Source organism: Loxodonta africana, unplaced genomic scaffold (genome assembly GCF_030014295.1).
Source record: "Loxodonta africana isolate mLoxAfr1 unplaced genomic scaffold, mLoxAfr1.hap2 scaffold_98, whole genome shotgun sequence".
Taxonomy (NCBI): domain Eukaryota; kingdom Metazoa; phylum Chordata; class Mammalia; order Proboscidea; family Elephantidae; genus Loxodonta; species Loxodonta africana.
In genome coordinates, this window is record NW_026975672.1 from 300,999 (window position 1) to 325,636 (window position 24,638).

The 24,638-nt window shown below is 42.2% G+C and overlaps 1 long non-coding RNA gene across 11 annotated transcripts in view; it reads left to right on the top strand.

Annotated features, from left to right (window-relative positions):
• The first annotated feature begins 237 nt into the window (after positions 1–237).
• Positions 238–24,638, top strand: part of LOC135230270 (uncharacterized) — a 74,265-nt gene continuing 49,864 nt past the window's right edge. For 10 of the 11 annotated variants that reach the window (XR_010320902.1, XR_010320906.1, XR_010320904.1 and 7 more), the window contains exon 1: positions 238–352. This is a non-coding gene — a long non-coding RNA (uncharacterized LOC135230270). Of the gene's footprint in view, positions 353–1,616; positions 1,808–24,638 lie in introns of those variants that run through there. The other variant, XR_010320905.1, reaches the window with a different exon arrangement.

Sequence of the window (24,638 nt, forward strand, 5' to 3'; positions counted from 1 at the left end):
CTGAGCTGGTGGGTTACAACGGCCCACCTTTCAGTTAGCCAAGCACTTAACCGTTGCACCTCCAATACTTAACTCTGCGCGGGAGAGGGCCCTCTCCTGACGTCTCCCGTCTCCTCACTCCGCACACCTTGGCGTTGTCCTTGCTTCTAGACCCCGCCCTCCCCTCTGGAGGCCCAACCCCCCCACGCCCGCCCCCTACCCGGGCCGCTGGGCGGGGCCAGCAGCCATGTTCCTCGCCCTCCAGCCAGTTACTCACGGAAGCGCCCGGACGGGTGGTGAGGGGCCCGGGCCGGATGGCGCGGCTTAGAGCGGACGGTGTTCGTGCTGCTTTCTGTGCCGTGGTTTCTGAAAGGTAGGAAACTCCGGCAGCTGGGTGGAGGGGCCCGCTCCCAGACTGAACAAGCCCGGCCCCTCGAAGGTGTGGAGGGAAGGTGCCAGGAGGGCGGGTCCCAGTCCCAGCATCCCGTGGGCTCCAGAGGTTGGGGAGTCCGGACGTTGGGTTAGCAGCTCGCATCGCCCCCTCCGGCGTACCCCGTCCCGAGTGATCCCCTGGGGCGGACGCGGTGCGGGGCCGGGCGGACGCAGCCACTCTAGGGGCTGCGAGAGGGAGAGAGGGAGCCTCTGGCCCGGGAGACTCAGCTGGTCTGCGAATTTACATCCCAATGGATTTGCGGGGGGGGGGTCCAGCCGCGGGATCCAGCTGCGGAGTGCCCTCGGGCCTGGGGGCTTGAAGAGCTTGGGGAGAAAGGCTGTGTCCAGGGCTGCGCCAAGGTCCCTCCTCTGCCAGGGGCGGGTTTGCGGGCCAAGCTGGGGGATGGGCGCCTGCCCCCCCCGCCCCCCACCTGCTCCCTGTGCCAGGGGGGAAACCAAGGCCCAGAGTTCGCCCGGGGGGGGGTGAGATTCCAGACTGAGGGCGGGGCACTCGCCCCCATTCGTCCTCCCACCCCCACCAGACTCCGTAGGGTGCCAGGGACAGGGGAGAGAGCGATCCCCCACCCAAGGCCATGCTGCCCCTTATTGTTTTGGGCGCTGTGCCTGGGAGGCTGAGGCACCCCGCGCCCGCGCCAGCTGGTCTACTCTCGGGGCTGGGGCGTCGGCGCGGCCCCGGCCCCACCTGGAAAGGAAGGGGTCCTGGGAATCTGTGGAGCAGCGCGGGGATCCTACTCCTTGTGGAAGCAGCAGCGATTCAGTGTCTGTTAACAGTGTGGATGCCGGGTCCCGCTCCCCCTCTGGGAGGCGGGGGTGGGGGTAGCAGGAAGGGGTCCTGAGCAACCAGGTCGTTTGTTAACTTAAACATTTGTGCGGCGCTGTGTACCGGTCGCTGTGGACGCGATCTCTGGTGCTGAGGGGATTTGAGGGTTCCTCAAACTGGCGGGATTTGGAGCCTCTACCCTGGTGGCAGTGGGTTCAGTGGGTTACCCTGGTGGCGTAGTGGTTAAGTGCTAAGGCTGCTAGCCAAAAGATTGGCCATTTGAATCCACCAGGCGCTCCTTGGAAACTCTGTGGGGCAGTTCTACTCTGTCCTATAGGGTCGCTGTGAGTCAGAATTGACTCCACGGCAGCGTGTTTTTTTTTTTTTTTTTTTTTTTAGGTTGGAGGAGATTAGGTGTCTCTCGGGCTGACATTTGAAGGTCTGGAGCTGGCCGTTTATGAGGGTTTATAAGGATTTATAAGGGTTTTAAGCGCTCCGGCCATGGGCGCCAACCCGATCTTCCAGCCCCTGCGGACGGACTGCCCCTCCCCCCGCCCCGGGGGGATTGGCTGCTCTGGGACCCCGAGCCCAGAGGGCAGTGAGAAGCTGACAAACGTGAGTGATGTCCTGCAGGCTCCAGTCGGCGGGGCAGCCCTGCTCACATGGTCTCAATACGGGCAGTCCGCTTCATGCTTGGGGGGTGGTTTCCGGATGTTCACTCGTGTCCCCCCACCCCGTGCAGGGCGACAACTCTCCTCTGGACGGGGACCTAGTAGAGGCCTGCAGGGCATCAGGGTGTGGAGCGGCAGAGCTTGGGCGGGGAGGGCGCGGCCCTGCAGGTTCCTGTACGTGATCACGGCAGGGGGGTGCGGGTCGTGAAGGCTGGGCCTGGTCGAGGACCCACTAGGTCTCGCAGAAGGAGTGGGTTAGGATAATAACAGCATTAATGGGAGTATTGAGAGAGCGCCCTGGGGCGTTGGGTCCCTCGGGAAGAAAAGCTTCTGCTATCGCCACTGGAGCGGTACCCAGGTCGGTCCCGGCTTAGGTCCAGGAGGTTCCCATACTCAGAGGGCCTGGTGGGCAGAACAGAACCGGCGGTGCGCACGCCCTCTCGCGGCCTTGCACCGAATCGCTGAAGTTCAGTGACAGGCGATTCTAAGCCATGGTTTTGGAACTGAATAGTGAAGCAGAGCAAAGAAATGATGCAGTGCCTTGATGGGACCGGTGGAGACAACAAGAAGCAAAGCACAGCTCAAACTTCAAAATTCCACTGAGTGTTAGTACGATTTGGAGGGAGAAAATAGACGGAGAGTCGAGAGGCCCAGAGATGCAGAAGGGTTGGAGGATTAGGGTTAGGGGTTAGGGTTTGGTGCTAGGGGTCCAGGTTTGGGGGTTAGAGGTTTGGGAGTCAGGTTTAGGGGTATAGGTTTTAGGTGGTTGGGGGTTGGGGTTAGGGCTCGGGTTACTCGGCTCGGGCACAAGTGGTTTAGGGTTAGGGTTAGAGTGAGGCTGAGGTTGATTCCCAGTCTTGTGTACCGTCTCTTCCTTCACCAGAGTTACCACATATGTGTCGTTTGGTTGGAAACCCTGATGGCGTAGTGGTTAAGAGCCACCGGTGCTAACCAAAGGTCTGCAGTTCAAATCCACCAGGCGCTCCTTGGAAACTCTATGGGGCAGTTCTAATCTGTCCTATAGGGTCTCTATGAGCTGGAATCAACTCGACGGCAGTGGGTTTGGTTTTTTTGGTTATTGTTTAGTTGGCTTTTCTCTACCCGCTCTTCGTCTCCCTGGTGAACATCAAAGATTGTTTCTGTGCGTAAATGTTTTCATGATAGTGGTCACTTAATGTATATGTCGTTTTGTGATTGACTTAGTATGATGCGCTCCAGATTCATCCATGGTGTTAGATGTTTCGGAGATTCATCATTGGTCTTTATTGTCGTGTAGTGTTCCACTGTGTGTATGTACCGTAGTTTGTTTATCCGTTCCTCTGTGGATGAGCACTTAGGTTGTTCCCATCTTTTTGCTACTGTGAATAATGTTGCAGTGAACACGGGTGTGCATGTGTCTATTCCTGTGACTGCTCATGGAAACCCTGGTGGCTAGTGGTTAAGTGCTATGGCTGCTAACAAAAAGGGTTAGGGTTTGGGCTTAGGGATGTTAGGGTTAGGGTTGTTAGAGTTAGAGTCCTTAGGGTTTGGGTTAGGGGTTGGGGTTTGGGGGTTAGAGTTTAGGGTTGGGTTTTTTGGTTAGGGTTTTTGGGTTGGGGTTAGGTGTTAGGTTTAGGGTTTGAGGTTAGAGTTTGGAGTTACAGGTTAGGTGTTAGGGGTTGCAGTTTGGGGTTTAGGGTTTTGGGGGTTTAAGGTTTTGTGGTTTAGTCATTAGGGTTTGGGTTAGGTTTTAGGGATTTAGGTTTAGGCTTGGGGTTGGGTTTGTTTGGGATTTGTGGTTTGGGGTTAGAGGGTGGGTGTTAGAGGGTTGGGGTTTAGAGTTTGGGGGTTAGAGATTGAGGGAGTCAGGGTGAGGGGTTAGAGGGTGAGGGGGTTAGAGGTTGAGAAGATTATAGAGTGAGGGAGTGAGAAGGTGAGGGTGTGAGGGGGTGAAGGTTAGGGTTTAGGGTTAGAGGGTTTAGGCTTAGGGTTCAGAGGCTTAGGGTTGGGGGTTAGGGTTTGGGGGTTCAGAGGTTGGGGTTGGTGTTGTAGTTAGGGTTAGAGGGTTAGGGTTAGAGGGTTAGGGGTATAGTTTAGAGATTTAGGGTTACTGGTTAGGGCTAGGGTTTAGGGGTTCAGGTTTAGGGGTTTAGGATGGGTTTGGGGTAAGGTTTTAGGGTTTAGGGTTAGAGGGTTAGGTTTAGGGCTTAGGGCTTAGAGTTTAGGGTTTTAGGACTTAGGGTTTAGGGCTTAGGGCTTAGAGCCTAGGGTTTAGGCCTTAGGGTTTAGGGTTTAAGGCTTAGAGTGAGGGTTAGGGCTGGGGGCTGGGGTTAGGGTGTAGGTTTTAGGGTTTAGAGTTAGGGTATTAGGGTTAGAGGGTTAGATGACTTAGGCTTTAAGTTAGGGTTTAGGGGTTAGTGGTTGGGGTCAAGGGTGTTAGTGTTTAGGGTTTTGGCATTTAGGATGTTAGGGTTAAATGTGTTAGGGCTAAGGGTGTTAGGGTTTCGCGTGTTAGGGTTTTAAGTGTTATGGTTTAGGGTTTAGGGTTGTGTTAGGGTTAGGCTTAGGCTCATTCTTAGGTTTAGGGCTAGGGATTTGAGGTTTAGTGTTTGCGGTTGGGTTTGGGGGTTGGGGTTAGAGGGTTAGGGTTAGAGGGTTAGAGTTAGAGGGTTAGGGTTTTGGGTTAGGGTTTCAGGTTAGCATTAGAGGGTTAGGGTTCGAGGGTTAGGGCTAGAGTAGTTAGGGTTAGGGTTGTTAGGGTTAGGGTGGTTAGGGTTTAGGGTTAGGTGTTAGGGTTTAGGGCTTACGGTTAGGTTTTGGGTTTGGGCTTTGGGGCTTGAAGTTTGGGTTTAGGGTTTTGGGCTTAGAGTATAGGGTTTATTGTGTATGGTTTTTGTGTGTAGTGTTTTGGGGTGTAGGTGTTTAGATTGTAGGGTTTAGGGTATATGGTTACGGTTTGGGTTAGGGCTAGAGTTCAGGGTCTTGGTGGTTAGGACCTAAGGGCTTAGGGTCTTAGGGGCTTTGGGGCTCAGGGCTTAGGGGCTAGAGTTAGAGGGCTAAGGCCAGAGGGCCAGAGGGCCAGGGTTATGGTTTGATTCCTGGCTGGCAATTTTTTTCCTTCAATATTTTATGTAAGTCATCCCATTGCCTTCTTGCCTCCATGATTTCTGCTGAGTAGTCCAAGTTTATTATTATTTACTTTCCTTTGTTGGTGACTTCTTTTATCCCTAGCCTCTCTTAAAATTCTCTTTATATTTGATTTTGGCAAGTTTGATTGTTATATGTCTTGGTCACTTTCTTTTGAGATCTACCGTATGTGGAATTCGATGAGCATCTTTCATGATATCAGGGAAGTTTTCTGCCAACAAATCTTCAACAGTTCCCTCTGTATTTTCTGTTAGCCCTCCCTGTTCTGGTACTCCAATCACTCATAGTTATTTCTCTTGATAAAGTCCCACATGATTCTTTGGATTTCTTCATTTTTTAATTTCTTTTATCTGGTTTCTCTTCAAATATATTGGTCCCAAGTGTTTTATCTTCAATCTCAGTTATTCTGCCTTCCAGTTCTTCAATTGTGCTCTTCTTACTTTCTGTTGAGTTTTCTATCTCTGTAATTTTATTGTTTATCTTCTGAATCTCTGATTGCAGTCTCTGTATGGTTTCTTGCAGCCTATTAAATTTTTAATTATATTCTTGAGTAACCTTTTTAATTTCTTCGGCTGCTTTATCTGTGTGTTCCATGGCTTGTTCTGCATTTTGCCTCATTTCCTTCCTGATGTCTTTAAGAGTTCTGTATATTAATCTTTTGTATTCTGCATCTGGTAATTCCAGGATTGCACCTTCATCCAGAAGATTCTTTGAGTCTTTGTTCTGAGAGCTTGTTGAAGCAATCATGGGTCAGCTTTTTTTTTATTTCAATAATTTTTGTTGTGTTTTACGTGAAAGTTTACAAATCAAGCCAGTCTCTCACATGAAAACTTATACACAACTTCTTACATATTCCCAATTACTTTCCCCCCAATGGGAGAGCCCACTCCCTCCTTCCACTCTTTCTTTTTGTGACCGTTTTGCCAGTTTCTAAGCCCCTCTATCCACCCATCTCCCTTCCAGGCAGGAGATACCAACATTGTCTCAAGTGTCCACCCAAACCAAGTAGCTCACGCCTCACCAGCATCCCTCTCCAACCCATTGTCTAGTCCAATCCATGTCTGATGAACTGGCTTTGGGGATGGTTCCCGTAGTGGGTAAACGGAAGGTGTGGGGGCCATGATCACTAGAGTCCTTCCAGTCTCAGTCAGACCATTAAGTCTGGTCTTTTTATGAGAATTTGGGGTCTGCATCCCACTGTTCTCCTGCTCCCTCAAGGGATCTCTGTTATGTTCCCTGTCAGGGCAGTCATTGGTTATGGCCCGGCACTATCTAGTTCTTCTGGTCTCAGGATGATGTAGTCTCTAGTTCATGTAGTCCTTTCTGTCTCTTGGGCTCGTTATTATCTTATGTTCTTGGTGTTCTGCATTCTCCCTTGATCCAGGTGGGTTGAGAATCATTGATGCATCTGAGATGGCCGCTTGTTAGCATTTAAGACCCGAGACGCCACATTTCAAAGTGGGATGCAGAATGTTTTCTTAGTAGATTTTATTATGCCTGTTGACTTAGATGTCCCCTGAAAACATGGTTCCCAAACATGTGCCCCTGCTTTGCTGACCTTGAAGCGTTCAGTTTATTTAGGAAACTGCTTTGGTTTAGTCCAGTTGTGCTGACCTCCACTGTGTTGAGTGTTGTCCTTCCATTCACCCATAGTAGTTCTTGTCTATCTCTTTAGTAAATACCCCTCTCCTACCCCCCCTCCCTCCCCCCTCTCATAACAACAAAGGAATATGTTCTTCTCAGTTTAAACTATTTCTCAAGATCTTATAATAGTGGTCTTATACACTATTTGACCTTTTGCAACTAATTTCACTCAGCATAATGCCTTCCAGGTTTCTCCATGTTATGAAGTATTTCACAGATTCGTCACTGTTCTTTATCGATGTGTAGTATTCCATTGTGTGAATATACCATAATTTATTTATCCATTCATCCATTGATGGGCACCTTGGTTGGTTCCATCTTTTTGCTGTTGTAAACAGTGCTGCAGTAAACATAGATGTGCATATATCTATTTGTGTAAAGGCTCTTATTTCTCTAGGATATATTCCGAGGAGTGGGATTGCTGGGTTGTATGGTAGTTCTATTTCTAGCTTTTTAAGGAAGCGCCAAATTGATTTCCAAAGTGGTTGTATACCATTTTACATTCCCACCAGCAGTGTATAAGTGTTCCAGTCTCTCCACAGCCTCTCCAACATTTATTATTTTCTGTGTTTTGGATTAATACCAGCCTTGTTGGAGTGAGATGGAATCTCATTGTAGTTTTGATTTGCATTTCTCTAATGGCTAATGATCAAGAGCATTTCCTCATGTATCTGTTAGCTGCCTGAATGTCTTCTTTAGTGAAGTGCCTGTTCATATCCTTTGCCCATTTTTTAATTGGGTTGTTTGTCTTTTTGTGGTTGAGTTTTAGCAGAGTCATGTAGGTTTTAGAGATCAGGCACCGGGCGGAGATGTCTTAGCTGAAAACTTTTTCCCAGTCTGTAGGTGGTCTTTTTACTCTTTTGGTGAAGTCTTTAGATGAGCATAGGTGTTTGATTTTTAGAAGCTCCCAGTTATCTGGTTTCTCTTCGTCATTTTTAGTAATGTTTTGTATTCTGTTTATGCCATGTATTAGGTCTCCTAATGTTGTCCCTATTTTTTCTTCCATGATCTTTATCGTTTTAGATTTTATGTTTAGGTCTTTGATCCATTTGGAGTTAGTTTTTGTGCATGGTGTGTGGTATGGGTCCTGTTTCATTTTTTGCAGATGGATATACAGGTACGCCAGCACCTTTTGTTAAAAAGACTATCTTCTCCCCAATTAACTGACACGGGGCCTTTGTCAAATATCAGCTGCTCATATGTGGATGGATTTATATCTAGATTCTCAATTCTGTTCCATTGGTCTATGTGTCTGTTGTTGTACCAGTATCAGGCTGTTTTGACTACTGTGGCGGTATAATTGGTTCTAATATCAGGCAGAGTGAGTCCTCTCACTTTGTTCTTTTTTAGTAATGCTTTACTTATCCACGACTTTTTTCCCTTCCATATGAAGTTGGTGATTTGTTTCTCCATCTTTTTAAAAAATGTCATTGGAATTTGGATCGGAAGTGCATTGTATCTATAGATGGCTTTTAGTAGAATGGACAATTTTACAATGTTGTCTTCCTATCCATGAGCAAGGTATGTTTTTCCAATTACGTAGGTTCCTTTTGTTTTTTTGCAGTAGTACCTTGTAGTTTTCTTGGTATAGCGGTTTTAGTTTTTGGTGAGGTTTATTCCTAAGTATTTTATCTTCTTGGGGGCTGCTCTGAATGGTATTCATTTGATGATTTCCTCTTCAATGTTCTTTTTGTTGATATAGAGGAATCAACTGATTTTGTACGTTTATACTGTAACCTGAAACTCTGCTGAACCCTTCTATTTTAATAATTTTCTTGAGGATTCCTTAGGATTTTCTGTGTATAAGATAATGTCGTTGGAAAATAGAAATAATTTTACTTTTTCCTTACCAATCTGGATGCCCTTTATTTCTTTGTCTAGCCCAGTTGCTCTGGCTAGGACCTCTAGCACAAGGTTGAATAAGAGCGGTGATAAAGGGGATTCTGGTCTGTTTCCCCTTCTCAAGGGAAATGCTTTCAGGCTCTCTCCATTTAGGATGATGTTGGGTATTGGCTTTGTACTAATACCCTTTATTATGTTGAGGAATTTTCCTTCTATTCCTATTTTGGTGAGAGTTTTTATCATGAGTGGGTGTTGGACTTTGTCAAATGCCTTTTCTGTATCAATTGATAAAATTATTTGGTTCTTGTCTTTTTTTATGTGGTGGATTACATTAATTGTTTTTCTAATATTGAACCAACCTTGCATACCTGGTATAAATCCCACTTGATAATGGTGGATTATTTTTTTGATACGTTGTTGAATTCTATTGGCTAGAATTTTGTTGAGGATTTTTGCATCTATGTTCATGAGGGATATAGGTCTGTAATTTTCTTTTTTTGTGTTGTCTTTAGCTGGTTTTGGTATCAGGGTTATGCTGGCTTCAGAGAAGGAGTTAGGTAGTATTCCGTCCTTTTCCATGCTTTGAAATACCTTCGGTAGTAGTGGTAAGTCTTCCCTGAAAGTTTGGTAGAACTTTGCAGTGAAGCCATCAGGTCCAGGGCTTTTTTTTGTTGGGAGTGTTTTGATTACATTTTCAATCTCTTTTTTTGTTATCGGTCTATTTAGTTGTTCTACTTCAGTGTGTGTTAGTTTAGGTAGGCAGTGTGTTTCTAGGAATTCATCCATTTTTTCTAGGTTTTCAAATTTGTTAGAGTACAATTTTTTGTAGTAATTTGATATGATTGTTTTAATTTCAGTTGCATGTGTTGTGATATGGCCCATCCCATTTCTTATTCGGGTTATTGGTTTGTTTTCCTGTATTTCTTTAGTCAGTCTGGCCAGTGTTTTATCAATTTTGTTAATTTTTTTCAAAGAAGCAGTTTTTGGCCTTGTTAACTCTTTCAATTGTTTTTCTGTTCTCTAATTCATTTAATTTTGCTGTACTTTTTATTTTTTGCTTTCTTCTGGTGCCTGACAGTTTCTTTTGTTGCTCTCTTTCTCTTTGTTCAAGTTGTAGGAACGGTTCTTTCATTTTGGCTCTTCTTTAATATGTGTGCCTTTATTGATATAAATTGACCTCTGAGCACTGCTTTCACCGTGTCCCAAAGGTTTTCATAGGAAGCGTTTTCAGTCTCGTTGAATTCTGTGAATTTCTTTATTCCCTCCTTAAGGTCTTCCATAACCCAGTCTTTTTTGAGCAGGGTATTGTGCAGTTTCCAGGCATTTGATTTCTTTTCCCTGGTTTTTCTGTTATTGATTTTTACTTTTACGGTCTTTTGTTCAGAGAAGATGTTTTGTAATATTTCAGTGTTTTGCATTCTGCAAAGGCTTGTTTTATGACCTAATATGTGATCTATTCTAGAGAATGTTTCATGTGCACTAAAAAAAAAATTATACTTTGCAGCTGTTGGGTGGAGTGTTCTGTATAAGTCTATGAAGTGAAGTTGTTTAATTGTAACAATTAGATCTTCTGTGTCTCTATTGAGCTTCTTACTGCATTTCCTACCCTTCACCGAGAGTGTTGTGTTGAAGTCTCCTACCATAATTGTGGAGGTGTCTATCTCACTTTTTAATTCTGTTAACGTTTGTTTTATGAATGTTGCGGCTCTATCATTGGGTGCATAAATATTTAATATGGTTGTATCTTCCTGGTAAATTGTCCCTTTAATCATTACGTAGTGTCCTTCTTTATCCTTTGTGGTGGATTTAACTTTAAAGTCTGTTTTGTTGGAAATTAATATTGCCTCTCCTGCTCTTTTTTGATTGTTGTTTGCTTGATATATTTTTATCCGTCCTTTCAGTTTTAGTTTATTTGTGTCTCTAAGTCTAAGGTGTGTCTCTTTTATGCAGCATACAGACTGATCGTGTTTTTTTATCCAGTCTGCAACTTTCTGTCTCTTTATTGGTGAATTTAGTCCATTTACATTAAGTGTAAGTATAGGTAAGTATGAGTTTAGTGCTGTCATTTTGTTGCCTGTTTTTGACAATTTCATTTTTCCATTTACTTTTTTGTGTTGAGTTTTCTTTGTAGAATGTGTGTTCCTCCCTTTTATAGTAGTTGAATTTATTTTGCTGAGTCGTTATGTTTATCTTGGTTTTTATTTTGAAGTATGGAATTGTTAGACCTCATTGTGGTTACCTTAATATTTACCCCAGTTTGACTAAGTAAAAACCTAACTTGTTTCACCCCATATCACCTTGGTTTCCTCTGCATATGTAAGATCTATGCCTCCTGTATTTAGTCCCTCTTTTTTGACTGTTGTAATCTTTTACATAATGACATCAATGATTCCCTGTTTTGAGTAATTTTTTTTTAATTAATCTTATTTTGTTTTTGTGATTTCCCTATCTGAGTTGATATTAGGATGTTTTGTTCTGTGACCTTGTATTGGTATCTGATATTATTGATTTTCTGACCAAAGAATTTCCTTTAGTAATTCTTGCAGTTTTGGTTTGGTTTTTGCAAATTCTCTAAGCTTGCGTTTATCTGTAAATATCTTAATTTCACCTTCATGTTTTAGAGTTTTGCTGGATATATGATTCTTGGCTGACAGTTTTTCCTCTTTGAGTGCTCTATATATGTCATCCCATTGCCTTCTTGGCTGCATGGTTTCTGCCGAGTAGTGCAAACTTATTGATTCTCCTTTGTAGGTAACTTTTCGTTTATCCTTGGGTGCTTTTAAAATTTTCTCTTTATCTTTGGTTTTGGCAGGTTTGATGATATGTCTTGGTGATTTTCTTTTGGGATCTATCTTGTATGAGGTTCGAGGAGCATCTTGGGTAGATACCTTTTCATCTTTCACGATGCCAGGGAATTTTTCTGCCATCAGATCTTCCACTATTCTCTCTGTATTTTCTGTTACCCCTCCCTGTCTGGAACTCCAGTCACACGCAAATTATTCTTGATAGAGTCCCCCATGATTCTTAGGGTTTCTTCGTAGTTTTAAATTCTATTATCTGATTTTTCTTCAACTATATTTGTGTCAATTGTCTTATCTTCCAGCTCCCCCACTCTGCATTCCAGTTCCTCGAGTCTGCTCCTCTGACTTCCTATTGAGTTGTCTGATTCTGTGACTTTATTGTTAATCTTTTGGATTTCTGAATGCTATCTCTCTATGGATTCTTACAGCTTATTAATTTTTTCACTATGTTCTTGAATGATCTTTTGGATTTCTTCAACTGCTTTATCCGTGTATACCTTGGTTTTTTTGTAGATTGCCTTATTTCATTTGTGAGGTCATTCCTGATGTCTTGAAGCATTCTGTATACAATTTTTTTTTTATTCTACATTTGGCAATTCTAGGAATGTATCTACATCCGGGAATGATTTTGATTCTTTGATTTGGGGGTTTGTAGAAGCAATCATGGTCTGCTTCTTCATGTGATTTGATGTCGACTGCTGTCTCTGAGCCATCTATAAGATTTTGTAATATTTTCTTTTGTATTTGCTCACTGAGTCTTGTTGTTTTGTTTTGTTACAATACACCCACATGGGCTACTAGATTGTGGTATCGTGATTGCTGTAGCTTTTGAATCACTTACGTCCTATTACCAGCTTGCCTGAGCTGTTACCAGGTATATAAGTGTATGAGCCCATTCACTATTCTTGAATAGAATCAGCTCAGGTGTCCTGATAGCTGGTCACCTAGTGTGTGGTGTAGGCTCTCACCTATTATCTTAGAGGAGTAGTGGTGATGGTTGTATGTGCCAGTTTCTATTAGTGGCAGGGGGTCACATTTCGAGGAGGGCAGGATGCTGACAGCCTTCCTTCAAGTGTCAGTGAGGTAGGTGTGGCTCTATTCTCTAGAGTGCTCTGGTGGGTGAGCTCTGCAGCTGTATCTTAGGCACCCAATACTTGGGTAGATGTCACTATTCTCAGACCCCTCTAGCAGGTGGCTAGGTGGTGTGGGTGGAGTTTCAGCCTTCTTTTCGCTTGTGTGGACCAGTGAGGGCTCTGTTTAATAGGTACAGAGGTATCTGACCTCCAAAACTTGCCTTTCCACTGCTGAGCTAAAACAATTATGGTGAGATCTCTATCAGAATTGCCTTTGCATTATAATAGCCACCTAGTTACCTGTAGGGTGAAAGCCAAAGACGATGGGTCTCTTAATGCCTGGATGGAGCTGATTCTGTATTGTTAATTGCAGTTTAGGGAAGTCAGGGAAGGATTTTTTCTTTGATTGTTAAATGGTACTTTTCTCAGGCCAGGAGAATGGGTTAGAAAAGAAAGAAGAAAAAAAAATCGAGCAGTGCACTTCACTCTCTGGCACAGGGAATTCCAGTCTTAATGAAGCTGGCTGGGGCAATGAGGGGTGGAATCAGATATATAGAAGAGAGTAGCCTGGCAAAATATACAAAGTTACTTATGTTGTTTGGTGAGGACTGTTTTTTCTGAGGTTCCAGAGCATTGTGTAGCTTGCGTGTGCTGGCTGTATCCCTGCTGAGACTGTCCCAGAGGGTTAGGGTTGCGTCCATGCTCACACCATCTCAGGAAGCCACAATCAGCTCCTCCACACTTAGTCCAACACCCAGCACCAAGGTTTCCTTTCTGGGGCGCTGCACTCCAGGCTCCAAAACCAGTTGCTGCTTCCCCGTGGTTTTTCATTTCCCTGCCAGCCGCGTCTGTGTGGAGCCTGCGTGTGCTGCCTGGGTCCCCTCTGAGGTTGGTCCTGAGGTTAGGCCTACATCCGTGCTTCCCTGTCTCAGTAAGCCACAATCAGTCCCACCACTCTGACACCAGGAAACCGGTAGGGCTCAAGGCTGTGCTGTGGGACACTGGCTCCGGAAGTGGTCGTTGCTGCAGTGTGGCTGTTCACCCCCCTGTCACTCAGGTCAACTCCTTAGTTCTGTGTTTGATGGTCAGGGTTTGTAGATTGTCCTTTATGTAATTAATTCACTTGTTTTTTCAAGTCTTTGTTTCAAGAGGGATAAGCGGAAGCTTCTACCTAGTCAGCCATCTTGGTCCTGTCCCCGCATCTGCCTCTTTATGTGATTTGATATTGACTGTTGTCTCTGAGCCATCTATAAGTTATTGTATTAGTTTATTTTATGCTTGCTTTTTGTATCCTAGCTTCTTCCTTTGTTTAGTTTTGGTATACCCAGATAAGCTGCTTGAGTGTGTTAGGTTGATTATTTTCACCTTTGAAGCTCTAATGTACTATCACCAGATGGCTAGCACTGTTACCAGGCATATGAGCCTAGGAGTTCATTTATTTTTCTTGTATGCATTCAACTCAGGTGCCCAGGTAGTTGGTCATAAAGTGTGTGGTACAGGCTCTGCCCTACAGTCTTAGAGGGGCAGGGGTTAGTGGTGTAGGCGGAAGTATCTGGCTGCAGTAGGGGGTCAGACTCTGATCAAGGCAGGGGTCTGACAGCTGTCCTCTGAGTGTCTGTGAGGAAAGCACATCCCTGTTCTGTAGAGCACACGGGTGGGTTCTGCAGAAGGGCGATGGGTACCCAATGCTTTTGGTTGTAAGTTCTGGGAGGTACTACTTATCCTTGGAGCCCTGTCACAGGTGGCTAGGTATTGTGGGTGGAGCCACCAGTCCTTAGGCCCCTGATGTGGGTAGGTGAAGACCCTGTTTAATAGGCAAAGCAGTGTCAAACATCAAACACCCATCTTTCCACCGTCCAGCTGAAACAGTTGCAGTCTGGCAACAAAGGCCTATTCTCCTGAAATGGGCCCACACAGGTCCATGCTGGGGTGAAAGGTATTCAAAGCCCATGGACCGTTTGTGCCTGAACAAGAGCTGCTTGTGTCCTGAGCTCCTCAGCTTAATTGAGCTAGCAGATTATCTTTCCCTCAGTTGTGAACTTATACCTTCTTCAAGGACGGAAGAATGGCTCAGAGTGGTACCGGGGCCTATCTCAGGCCCAGGGAAGTTGACAGCCACTGAAACCAGCTTGGGGGTTGGGGGCGTGGTAAAATAAACAAAAGTAATTAGCTTTTGCTGAGAGTGCCGTTCTTCTCTTGTTCTGGAGGTGTGAGTAGTCTGTGCAACTTGCTGTCTTTCCCTGAGCGAAGCGCCTCTGGAACACTACTGCCAGCCCCACTGCAGTCGCTCCAGGGAATGGTGCCTGAGGGTTCCTGGCTATTCAGGTCCAGTAACTCCTCTCCACTTCCAAATAGTCTCTCCCTCCCCCTGCCGTTGAGTCCATTTTCTAACTTTGCCTTTGATGTTCAGGGCTCCTAGCTTGTCATAAATATAATCGCTTCACTTGTTTTTTCGGGTCTTTTTTGTAAGAGGGATCACTGGCAGCATCTCCCTACTCTGCCATCTTGGCCTCGCCTCTCTAATATAATCAACAATTTTTTTAAAAAAGAAAGAAAAGAGTGAAACCTGTAGAAACAACAAATAACAGAATGAGATCCACAGAAAAACTAGATATTTGAACTATCAGACAAAGACAGTGAAATAACTCTATTATGTTCAAAGAAATAAAGGCAAGACTTAGAAATTTGGCAAAAAACTAGAAACTACGAAAAAGATCAACTTAGAAAGTCAACTGAAAACTATAGCTGAAGTTAAAATCTTAATGTATGTATATAACAGCAGATTACAAATGCTGAAGAGAGATTTAGTGAACTGGAAGACATGTTGGAAGAAAATACAGGCATAGACAAAAGGAAAAATATATATAATATAAAAAGGAATAAGATACAGAGAATACAATGAGAATATCTAGCATAAAATACTTTAAGAAGGAAGAAAAAGAATGAGGCAGAAAAACTGAGATCATGGCTGAGAATTTTCCTCAAATGATTAAAGATATCAAGTCACGGATTCTAGAAGACTTACAAAACCCAAACCAAAAAAAAAAAAAAAAAAAGAACAAAGCCACTGCTGTCAAGTTGATTCTGACTCAAAGCGACCCTATAGGACAGAGTAGAACTGCCCCGTAGAGTTTCCAAGGAGCGCCTGGTGGATTCGAACTGCTGACCTTTTTTTTGCTTAGCAGCCGTAACGCTTAATCCCTACGCCACCAGGGTTTCCTTATAAGACCCATGTAGGGTAAATACAAAGAAATTCATAGTAGGACTGCTGAAGCTAAAGACAAAAAACCCCACAAAAAGCAAATAATTGAACACTACTAAAAGATTATCTTTAAAGGACAAACAAAGAAACTGACCGATGACTTCTGTACAGAAATAGTGAAAACTGTAAGACAATAAGATGGTATATTTAAATTACAGAGAGAAAATCCATGGCAACCCAGAACTCTATGCTGAGGAAAAACATCCTTCATGAACGAACAAAGAACTTTTGTTTTCAGACAAACAAAACCTAGATAAGTTAACATCAGCATGCCCACATTAAAGAAAATTCCAAAGGTATTCTTCAAGCAGAAAGAAAATAGGGTGAAAGGCTTAAGATGCAAGAAGGAATGAAAGTTAATGAAATGGGTAAAAATAGAGGATTACTGACTGCATAACATAATAAGAATAGACTTTATTGGGTTTAAAATATGTAAGAAATTAAAATGTATGATAACGACAGCATTTTGACTTTTATGGCTGTATGGTCAGGAAACATGCTGTGTAATATTCTGATGTCTTGGATTCTGTTAATGCTTGCTTTGTGGCCTAATACGTGGTCTATTCTCAAGAATGCTCCATGAGCGTTAGAAAAGAAAGTTTACTTGACTACCGTTGGGTGAAGTGTTATGTTTAAGTCTATGAGATCAAGTTGGCTGATTGTGGTATTTAGGTCTTCCGTGTCTTTATTGAGCTTCTTTATGGATATCCTGTCTGTCATCAGAAGTGGTATGTTGAAGTCTTCGACTATTATTGTGGAGCTATTTCTCTTTTCAATGCTGTTTGAGTTTGTTTTATGTATTTTGGAGCCCTGTCATTGGGTATGTAAGTATTTATTATGATTTTGTCTTCCTGGTATATTGACCCTTTAATCATTATATAGTGTATTTCCTTTTCCTTTGTGGTGGATTTTACTTTAAAGCCTGTTTTATCAGAGATTAATATTGCCACTCTTATTTTTTATTGTTGTCTGCTTGATATATATATATATATATTTCCATTCTTTGAGATTTAGTTTGTTTATGTCTTTGAGTCTATGGTGTGTCTCTTGCAGTCTGCATACAGACGGATCATGTTTTTTAATCCATTCTGCTACTCTCTGTCTCCTTATTGGTGCAATTAAACCATTTACATTTATCATAATTATTCATAGTTATGAGTTTAGTGCTGTCATTTTCGTCTTTTTTGTGAATGTCTTGTTGACATTTTCCTTATTCCACTTAATTTTCTCTGTTGAGTCGTTGTTCTTTGTGCATTTTCTTTTCATCCTCTTCATTTTTGTTGCCTTTGTATTTACTGCTAATTAATTTTTTCTGTGCTGAATCGTTTTTCTTTTTAGTCTTTCATCTTTTTCCTTGTTGTTGCTTTTGTATTTGCCGAAAATTTATGTTTTCCTTGTTTTAATGTGTAGGATTGTTAGTTTCCTTTGGGTTACCTTAACATTTACCTGTTTTTCTAAATTTAAACCAATCTTTTATTTCTTTATATCGTCTTGACTTCCTCTCCATATGAAAGATCTATGACTACATTATTTAGTCCCTCTTTTTTCTCTTAATGTTTTCATCTTTTACAGATCGATGTGTCTGTTTCTACATTTTCAGTGTTTTAGCTTTGATTTATTTGTGAAGTCCCTACGTGGGTTGATATCTGGTTGTTCTGTCCCGTGTTCTAGTCTAGGGTTGTTAGCTGATGTTATTGATTTTCTAACTGGAGAACTCCCTTTATTATTTCTTGTCATATTGGTTAGGTTTTTAAAAATTCCCTAAACTTCTGCTTATCTGGAAATGTCCTAATTTCACTGTCACATTTGAGAGACAGTTTTGCTGGATATATAGTTCTTGGCAGGCAATTTTTTTTTTTTTTCCTTCAGGGCTTTGTATATGTCCTTCTTGCCTGCATGGTTTCTGCTGAGTAGTCAGAGCTTAGTCTTACTGACCCTTCTTTATAGGTGACTTTTTGTTTATCCCTAGCTACTCTTAAAATTCTCTTTTTATATTTGGTTTTGGCAAGCAAGATTATTATATGTCCTGGTGACTTTATCTTGGCATCTACCTTGTGTGGGGTTCAGTAAGCATCTTGGATAGATATCTTCTTATCTTTCACAAGATCAGCGAAGTTTTTAGCCAAGAAGTCTTCAACAATTCTCACTGTGTTTTCTGCTATCCCTCCACCCCCTGCCCCGATTCTAGTGTTCCAATCACTCTTGATAGAGTCCCACATAATTCTTAGAGTTTCTTCAATTTAAAAAAATTACTTTATCTGATTTTTCCTCAAATAAGTTGGCATCAAGAGCTTTATCTTCAGTCTCACTAATTCTGACTTCCAGTGCCTCAATTCTGCTCCTCTCATTTTCTATTGGGTTGTCTAATTCTGAAATTTTATTGTTACTCTTTTGGATTTGCTTGCTGTCTTTCTATGGATTCTTGCAGCCTGTTACATTTGTCATTATACTCTTGTGTAACTTTCTTAAGTTCCTCTATTGTTTTATCTGTGTGTTCCTTGGCTTATTCTTCGTTTTGCCTGATCTCCTCCTGGATCTCTTGAAGGGCTCGGTCTATTAATCTTTTAAATTCTACCTCCAGTAATTCCTGGAATTTTTTTTCATTTGGAAGTTTTCTTGATTTGTTGTTTTGGGAGCTTCCTGAATCCATCATGGTCTGCCTCTTTATGTTATTTGATGTTTACACTTGTCTCTGAGCCATCAATAAGTTATTATATTCATTTATTTTATGTTTGCATACTGAGTCGGAACCTATTTGATGGCACTGGGTTTGGTTTTGTTGTTGTTGTTGTATTGTGTCCTAGTTTCTTGTTTTATTTTAATATGCCCAAATAGGCTGCTTGGTTGAGCTAGTTTGATTATTGGCACCTTTGAAGCTCTTACATCCTGTCACCAGGTGATCAGAGCTGTTACTAGGTATGTGAGCCTAGGAGCCCTTTTACTTTTCTTGTATGGATACAGCTCAGTTGTCCACGTAGTCGGTCACCAAGTGTGTGGTGTAGGCTCTCACCTACAGTCCTGCATAGACAGGGTTGATTGGTGTAGGTACAGGTGTCTGGCTACTGTGGGGGGAATGACTGCCCCTGAGTGTCTGGGAGGAAAGCATGTCCCTGTTCCCTAGAGCACATAGGTGTGTGGGTTTTGCAGCCAGACCATGGGCACCCAATGCTGTTGGTTGTAAGGACTGGGATTCACCACTTATTCTTGGACTCCTGAATTGGGTGGCTAGGTGACGTGGGTGGAGCCACCAACCCTCAGGTCACTGATGTGGGTAGGTGAGGACCCTGTTTAATTGGCAGAACATTGTCAAATATCCCGAACCTGCCACTCCACTTTATAGCTGATACAGTTGAAAACAGGCTTCAGGTATATACCCTGTTGTAGTGTGCTAATGAGGGCCTACGCTGTTGACATGGGCCCACACAGGTCTATGCAAGGGTGAAAGGCACTCAGAGTCTTTGGACCCCTTATGTCTGTGCCTTCCCTGAGTTCCTGGCTTAGGGAAGCTGGCAGATTATTTTTTGTTGTTTGTTCCTGCTCCAGGGCATGTGATAGTTCCTACTTCTGGCCCAGGGGACCCAGAAATAGCCAAAGCTGGTCTAAGACTAAAAACAGAGAGGGAGGAAGCAGGTAAATGGGAGAGATGTTCTTCCCAAAGGGGATGATTTTTGATTTGTGTGGCATTTTAAATGCATGTACTTATCTTTTGCCAACTTAGCACTGCTTTTCACTGGTTCTGGGGGCTTGTGTAGACTTTCTACCACTCGGTCTCTTCTGATGTGAAAAACATGTCCCGAGCGTCACTGCTTGTGTCACCGCACATGCTATTCAATCCAGCCTGCAGAGTGCTGGTTTCTGCCGGGTCAGATCTCTCAACGTCTCACTGCTTCCGAACCATATCCCCCTCCCCCTGCCACTAAGTCCAATTCTGTAACTTCACCTTTGATGTTCAGGGCTCCTAGATTGTCATATATAATCGATTTACTTCTCTGGGTCTTTGTTATAAGAGGGGCTACACAAAGCATCTGACTATTCTGCCATCTTGTCCCCACCCCTACAAGAGACATTTTTAATCACATTCCTGAATCTGACACTATCACAGAAACTTATCTCTGAGAAAATGAAATAGGGATGAGGCAGTAGGCAGAACAAACCCGTTGGGTTGGAGTCGATTCTGATGCATAATGACCCTATAGGTCAGAGTAGAACTGCCTCATAGGGTTTTCAAGGAGCGGCTGTTGCATTTGAACTACTGGGCCAGAGTATATTTGGAGCACTGGTGGTGCAGTGGTTAAGAACTCAGCTGCTAACCAAAAGCTTGGCAGTTTGAATACATTAGCTGCTCCATGGAAACCCTATGGGGGCAATTCTACTCTGTCCTATAGCGTTGCTATGTGCTGAAATCAATTCACCAGCAATAGGTTTGGTTTTTTGGTTTACTCGCCTACATGAGTAAAATTTGTCTTGAATCTCTAAACTTAATTCTAATGTAAGAATGAAATTGTAGCACTTCTCCATAAAGGTTTATCTTAAGTCATCAGGATGAAAACCAAACCCACTGCCGTCGAGTCGATTCTGACTCATCCCGCCCCTATAGGACAGAGTAGAACTGCCCGATAGAGTTTCCAAGGAGCGCCTGGTGGATTTGAACTGCCGTCCTCTTGGTTAGCATTCGTAGCACTTACCCACTGTGCCACCAGGGTTTTCTCGTCAGGATAAGCCTGTGCTGGTTTATTGGGTACCTTCAGGAATTCTTCATCAGTTATATTCACATTAAGAAGGAAAAAAATATCAGAAGGAACTTCATACATCTTCACCCTTCATTTCATGCAAGATTCAGGTGTGTCAGTGAGGATGGTTGTGTGAAATTGATCCCTGGCACTCAATACTTCTGGAGCATTTCTGTCATTTACTTGTTTCTTTTAATGCTTCTGCAACAATAAACTGCTTGATAATCAGTATTTGGCAGTATTTGTTTTATTGTGTTTTCAAAATATTCTCTTATGTAAATATCTTGTTAATAGCTGGTAGAGATCCATGCATGTCTATAAATTTACTTCTGAATCTTGGAGAATTGACTCGTCAAATGAAAATGATGCAATATATTATTATACATAACAAACATAAATATATGGGCTGTGTTTCCATTTTGTTGGCGACGTTTTAAGCTTCTGTTCTGGGATCTCCTTTTTGTGACTGGTCTTCAGCAATATTCTCTGTGGCACCTAGAATCTGAGTGTGTGATTCCAGGATTGCACTCGTTGCTATAGCGTGTGCTTCCCAGTGGGTATTAGAAAGACATTTTAATGCTGATCATTTCCTATGAAGAGGTCATCGGTGAATACAGATGGCAAAAAATTTGTAAAATATCTGAATAGAAGAAAAAATCATTTTTTTGACAAAAATCCATTGTGATACATCCTACAAAATTAAGTGAATATGCAGCACCTTGGTATGAAAATGGCGTATTCATTACATTCCAGAATTTTCTGTTGCATGCCTTTATAATGCAGTGACATTTCACAGCATTGTCATAGGATTGGTCTCTGCACTTAGAAAAATCAATTTTGCAAGCTTCGCCTAATTAGTGAAACACTTGGTTTGCAATGTCTTTGAGGGCTAATGCGATGTGCTCTCCTGACTCGCTTGGTGCATGTTACGCCTTCTTTCCCTCAAGTTTCTTCAGTTTGTAATGCAAATGTCTAGCCTGTGCCTTTTATGCCATTGTACCTTTGGAAGCAGATAACTTGTGTCCTAGATTTCACAGATGAAGAGGGATTTTTGAATTTTGGACTTGGACTTGATTTAAGACTTTTTCTATGCTATGATGGGATGAGGAAACCCTGGTGGCGTAGTGGTTAAGTGCTATGGCTGCTAACTGAAAGGTCGGCAGTACGAATCTGCCAGGCGCTCCTTGGAAGCTCTATGGGGAAGTTCTACTCTGTCCTATAGGGTCGCTATGAGTCAGAATCAACTGGACGGCAGTGGATTTGGTTTTGGTTTGTGATGGGATGAATATGTTTTCCATTTTCAAGAATGTGATTTGGGGGGGGCCAAAGGGTATAATGTCATGGATTGAATTATGTCCCCCCAAAATGTGTGTATCAACTTGGATAGGCCATGTGAGGTTGTCCTCCATTTTGTGATGGTAATTTTATGTTGAGAGGATTAGGGTGGGATTTTAACACCTCCCTGATCCGAGATATAGGGAGTTTCCCTAGGGTGTGGCCTGTACCACCTTTTATCTCTCAGGAGATGAAAGGAAAGAGAGTTGGGGACCTCATACTACCAAGAGCAGAGCATGTCCTTTGGACCCGGGGTCCCTGCGCCTGAGAAGCTCCTTGACCATGGGAAGATGGAGCACAAGGACCTTCTTCCAGAATCAACAGAGAGAGAAAGCCTTCCCCTGGAGCTGACGTCCTGAATTTGGACTTGTAACCTACTAGACTGTGAGAAAATAAATTTCTCTTTGTTAAAGCCATCCACTTATGGTATCTGTTGTGGCAGCACTAGACGACTAAGGCAGCGATGATTTTAGCTTCTGTTTTGGTGTTTCCTTTCTGTATCTGGTCTTCAGCAATATTCTGTGTGGCACCTAGAATTGTACTTGTTGCTATAGCATGTGCTTCCCAATGTGTATTAGACATTTTAATGCTCAATCATTGCCTGAATGTGTTTTAAGAACAGCTCAGCAGTGAGTAGAGGTGGCAAAAAATTTGTAAAGTAACTGAATATTAGAAAAAATATCAATTGCTTTTGGACAAAAAAAATCTATTGTGATACATCCTACAAAATTAAGTGAATGTGCAGCACCTTGGTATGAAAATGGCATATTAATTTCATTCCAGAATTTTCTGTTGTATGCCTTTATAATGCAGTGACGTAATGGCAGCATTGTCATAGGATTGGTCTCTGCACTTAGAAAAATCAATTTTGCAAACTTCACATAATTAGTGAAACACTTGCTTTGCAATGTCTTTACCAGTATGATTTTTTAAGCTAGCAAATGTGATAAATCACCACACAGGTTTTCTATCTGTTGGAGATACGGATCTTTAAACAATACTTAGCTGGCCTGTATGAGAAGGCTCAGAAGTGGAATCCACAGACAAAATAAAATATCGAGCTATACTTATTTCACTGACAGTAGTTGATTGAACTTCATCACTTATCAAGATTATAAATTTTTTACACATTATTTTAGAATTATAGGATGGATTGCCCTTTCCTGTGTTACCATATTTTGAGATGTGACTTGCTAAAAATAGATCAAATGAGCAACAAGTTGAAGCCAACTTTAAAATTTTCCATTTCGTGGGGACCCAAAGACTTCATTTCTTTTTCACGAAGATAGTCCACATTCAGTGATTGTTAGGACAACAAAGACACATTACAAAATGGCTTTTCAATACTGATGTTCATTAATTTGTGATTCTAGTTCATAAATTAAGCCAGAACAATGTGTTTGGTTTAAATATGATAACATAATCTTTGTGAATTGAACTATTTTCATGTTTACCGATCCTATTCAATTTGCACCAATTGCTAAATTCATCTGTAACAATTCGAGAATTAAATGAGGATGACGGGTTTGTTTGTTTGGTTAGTAGGTTTGCAAACAAAACAATACAGGGAGCTGACTGATGGAGATTGCAGTAGCCACTCCCTCTTATAATTTTCATCATTAACTTTGCACTCTAGAAAAAATTCTGGCTACAGAACTTTGTTTACCGTCCAGGAATTTTCAACACAAATTTACAAGTGGACAACTGTGATGTTGACAATCACTTGGGCCTCTTTTGATCCAGTAATTTACTTCATTGGAAGAAAATTATTCCACAAGGCAGGATCTGCACTTCTGTTATTTATGCGCTCTGCAGATGTGACAATTTAATATTCTTAGTTTCACTTTCTAGATCATTACTAATTTCTTTTTTTTTTACTACAGCAAGAAATAGTTGCAGAATTTGGAACAAATTCTGTTATATTAGTATTGCCATCGTTAATTTCAGCACTAGTGGTACTAGTAGGATGATTCCCACCCATTAAGCACGTACCTTTAATGCAAGAAGTCTCTGCTGATTTATTACATCCTAAAAACGAATTTTGGAATAGTCTTTAGGGATTCACAGATCATTTTCTTTTTATCTTCTGCAGGCTTCCATTTTTGTACGGCACTTAGTTATTGCCGTTTCATTTTGCCTGGATTGAAAATTAATGTCACTTTTTAAATTTGATTCTGCCATAACAATAAATTTGAATAATAGAAAATAAATTTATAAAACCGGAAGTTTATAAAATAAAATTTACTTTAGAATTTAGACATAAACACAAAAAATTTATATTTGAAAATTAAATAACTCATTGCTGTGGATTAAATTTTAACTAACAGTGACCCTATTGGACAGAATAGAACTGCATAGCAGGGCTTCTAAGGAGAGGCTGGTTGAAACCTTTTAGTTTCAGCCAAGCTCTTAACCACTGTTCCACCAGGGCTACATTTGAAAATTAGTAAGTAAAAACGTTAATTTGGACCATGAGATTTTGTTCTTCAGGTCTTAGATAGTCCAAAGAAATAGTACATGATATCCTTCTCCGTGAACTAATTCCTCCTGAAAACAGGTCCAAAGTATGTAGGATGTAGTCTAGCCATCTTTGCTTCTAGGCTAGGGTACATTCTGGTTATACTTCTTTCAGGATAGATTTTTTCGTTCTTTTGGCAGTTCATGGTATATTCAGAATTCTTCACCAACACAATTAAAAGGCATCAATTCTTCTACGGTCTTCCTTATTCATCAGCCAGCTTTCCCACACATACGAGGCCACTGAAAACACTGTGGCTTGGATCAGTTGCATCTTAGTTTTCAAGGTGATGTCTTTGCTTTTCAACACTTTAGAGGTCTTTTGGGCCGATTTGCCTGATGGCAGTGCATCTTTTGATTTCTTAACTGCTCTTTCCATGGGTGTCGATTGTGGATCCAAATAAAATGAAATCCTTGACAACTTCAGTCTTTTCTCCATTGATCA